Below are 3,926 nucleotides of genomic sequence, written 5' to 3'. Positions count from 1 at the left end.
GCTTATGAAAAGACTGGAACTGATCCTTTTGCCTTACCAGCTCCAATTTTCGGTACTCTCCCCAACGAAAAGCAGTGTGCAAAGTTGATTGTGGAACCTGACGACGGCTAAAGTACTTTTGTTGGTCAGCTAGCAAGAGGAAAAAGGGTGACTCTGGAACTGGCCTGTCAGCAATAAGGCGGTAGTTTGAAGGGTTGGATTGGATGGGGACGATAGGTGGAAATAGGTAGGTGTGTTTCGTACAGGGACCGCCACGTGCAGACCTGATGGCTTCTCTACAACTTTCCCTTATTTTCTTATGCTCTCATGTTCTTTTAAGGAGGAGGAGGAGAAGTGGTCAGAACTTTCTCGCCTTCCACCTCCCTGGAATGCGTCTTCTGAGCGTCTGTAACCCTTTTCACCCTTTTGACACATCTTTTAATCACTAACCACTCCGAGATATATTTTCTTCTAAATTGCAAAATCTTTTTTTTTTTTTTTTTAATGCCTTCCCTTTCCTGTAGATGATTATGAGGAGAACATACATTGTTTTCAGTGTTATGAATTGTTGCATACTGCAGTGGAAGGGCAGCAGGGTGTTTGCGTCATGGCCTTCCCACTTCCCAGTTTTCTTATCTTGACTGGTGCGAGGTCGTCACGGTGGCCTGTGCTTTTACTGACGGCATGGCGTATTTCTTCACTCATTACATGGTCTAGGTAATTAATATTCAGGATTTATGTTTATTACACCGGTGCGAACAAGACAAAAATTTTACGTTACACAGTTTTGATAAAGAATAATTCGAGTAGGTGGGAAATATTAAGGAATTTTCTATTACATCAATGAAAATAAATAGAAAAATCGTTAAGTACATTTTTTTTCTTAGGAATAACATATTTTAGTCTATTTCTTTTCAATATATTTTAATCTTCCTTTCTGAAATTACCTATTTTTTTTTCCTTTCCAGAAAATAATCCCTCGAATTTCTTTTTGCTCCTTAGGGGTTTAACTGAACGGTTCCAAATAATTTCTTTATATATATTTTTTTTTTCATGTGTGTGTGTCTGTGTGTGTGTGTGTGTGTGTGTGTGTGTGTGTAGGTAAGTAAGTAAAGTTTATTGCTTTATAATATTAATACAAGAATTACTGTAACCTTTGCATTTTGTAGCAAAGTGTGTTGAGCCGCAGCTCGTGCAGACTTGCTTGAGTTGAGCCATTGTCACACAGAGAGCAATCACGCTTTGATGTGAATGATCGTTTTCAAAGATATACATAATCACACACAAAAAGATATAAATTAACGTTAATTACATGCATACACATACATACACATTGTTACCATCAGGCGGGTGAAAGCAGTTGTTGTTGTGCAAGCGAGTTTGTCAATGAGGAAGGAAAGGAGCTGGCGGTGAGGGCGAGGATCAGGACGAGGCCTAAGTCAGCGAGTTTCTTGTACGGTTGGTGTTGAGATAATGTTGATGTAAGGAGATGAAGGATGCTTGCTATGACATGAGGCTGAGATGAAGCCGCCCTTAACGCCGTCGCTAATGGATGACGATGGACAGGGCAGGAAGCCAGGCACTAGCTGAGGACGACAGGGACACTTTGCTGAGGACACTCGTGCACGGGAGGACGTGTGTCGGTGCAGAGACAGAAGGTAGATAGACCTACCTAGAGCACCTGTCAGAAAGGGCGTGCGCGTTACTTAACGATTACCCAAGACCCAAACACGTTTTGACCGAATTCAAGCGGATCCCCACCGGATTCAATCGGAATCAATAAATGATTCGTATCATCGTGTAGGTCTGAATCAACCTTTGGCCGCCTGCTGGCGGTTAATACACACACACACACACACACACACACACACACACACACACACGTATACATATACACACACATACACAAATACATATACTTACATATACACTTAAGCATACATACATACATATACACATACATATACATACACGTACATATAACACACATACATACATACATACATATACATGAGTAATATAACTGGAACATTTGTGGGAAACAATAATAATTTCAACAAAATAATAATAGCATAATGACTTACAGAATTATACTTCTATTTAGATATAACACATTAGTAATAGTAAATAGTGACATTATCTACAGCAATAAATGAAGAAAAAGATTGAATTACAATTGATATTATATATTTTATAAAGATAATAAATGTTTTTTTTTTTACTTTTTTTAATATCTATAAGCAGCAGCAGCAGCAGCTAGCAGCAGCAGCAGCAGCAGCTACTAGCTACTTACTACTACTACTTACTACTACTCACATATCTATAGGTGTTAGCGTTGACCATACTGTTTGATGCAGTCTCCCTGAAGATTCTTGGGTCATTTCTCAACAACCTGAAGGCTTTCCTGGTGGCAGATTGTGCTACATTACAATCAAGACATCATTAACAATAGCATCATCAATATTTTCATTCATTTTCAACTTCTTTTATATCACCAGATCTGTCACGTCACTAATTACTTTTTGTAATGTCATTATTCTATCAAGTACTTTCCAGCTCTCCTACATTTCCTCAACAGTTTAATATTTTCCAAGCCTCCTTTACTTTCTCTATTTATTTATCCATCTGTTTATTCCTGTCCTTGTATTTCCTCCATCCATGCTCCAACCCTCTGATTCTTCCCTTGTCCTCTTCCCTCTTCCTCACACACTCCATCACTCCATCCTCTATCTGTTTCCACCTTGAATGTTCTAATTTTCTTTCTCTCATCTTGTCTCCTTCACATACTCCATCCCTCATTTATTTCCATCCTTGCATGTTTAAGTCTTCTTATTCCCCTTCCTATCCTCTCCCTCACACACTCCATCACTCCATCCTTTATTTGTTTCCATCTTTACTTGTTTCAAATTCTCTCATTCACCTCTTATCCCTTCCGTCACAGACTCCATCACTCCATCCTTGCCTGCTCTTATTCTCTTATTCTCTTCTCATCCTTTCCCTAACAAGTTCCAACACCCTTACACTTCAGTGGAGGTCAAACTCTCTAACCCCATAGCTTTCAACACCCAGCCTGCACATTCCAGATGCTGTCACACATCCCTTCCTGTCTCCCAAACACTGTCACACATCCCTCCTGCCTCTCCACAGAAGGGTTTCATATCCCCTACTACAGTGCCCAGCATTCCTGGAAGTCCTATCTTCCGGCTCCCACAGAAGGGTTTCACATCCCCTACTACAGTGCCCAGCATTCCTGGAAGTCCTATCTTGTCTTCGAATGTTCTGTAGTGCATGGTCTGGATCCCACCGAGGTACACGTGGCATTTCTGCTCCGTCATGTCCAGCAGCTGCTTTCGAACCTGTGTAGGGAGAGGTGGTGGTGTTGTACTTTTCCCTGTGATGGACCGTGGAGCTGGTGTTTCCAAGAGTGGTTTTCTTTGCAGTGTTGTCAGTGAAAGGGAATAAAGTTGAAGGTTAGGTTTACTTGAGTGTCTGATATCCTAAGACTTTTAGTAATAGCAGGTGGTGATGGTAGGAGTAGTGCTGTAATAATAATCCGTCTATTTATATGCCAGGCTGCCAGTCCCACAGGAGGTGGTCCAGACAAAGCACCACACACTTATATACATATCATTAAGAAGAAGAAGAAGAAGAAGAAGAAGAAGAAGAAGAAGAAGAAGAAGAAGAAGAAGAAGAAGAAGAAGAAGAAGAAGAAGAAGAAGAAGAAGAAGAAGAAGAAGAAGAAGAAGAAGAAGAAGAAGAAGAAGAAGAAGAAGAAGAAGAAGAAGAAGAAGAAGAAGAAGAAGAAGAAGAAGAAGAAGAAGAAGAAGAAGAAGAAGAAGAAGAAGAAGAAGAAGAAGAAGAAGAAGAAGAAGAAGAAGAAGAAGAAGAAGAAGAAGAAGAAGAAGAAGAAGAAGAAGAAGAAGAAGAAGAAGAAGAAGAAGAAGAAG

The 3,926-nt window shown here is 40.1% G+C and overlaps 1 long non-coding RNA gene across 1 annotated transcript; it reads right to left on the bottom strand.

The window, feature by feature from the left end:
- Positions 1-706: 706 nt before the first annotated feature.
- LOC135097332 (uncharacterized) lies at positions 707-2,661 on the bottom strand. The gene is made up of 2 exons (XR_010265608.1): positions 2,296-2,661; positions 707-1,565 (listed from the first exon to the last, which is right to left on the bottom strand). It is a non-coding gene; the product is annotated as an uncharacterized LOC135097332 (long non-coding RNA).
- Between the last annotated feature and the right edge of the window lie 1,265 nt (positions 2,662-3,926).

The sequence above is a fragment of the Scylla paramamosain genome, unplaced genomic scaffold, assembly GCF_035594125.1.
Source record: "Scylla paramamosain isolate STU-SP2022 unplaced genomic scaffold, ASM3559412v1 Contig17, whole genome shotgun sequence".
Lineage (NCBI taxonomy): Eukaryota > Metazoa > Arthropoda > Malacostraca > Decapoda > Portunidae > Scylla > Scylla paramamosain.
Note: the sequence above shows the minus strand (reverse complement) of the source record. Positions and strands in the feature narration are given on the sequence as shown.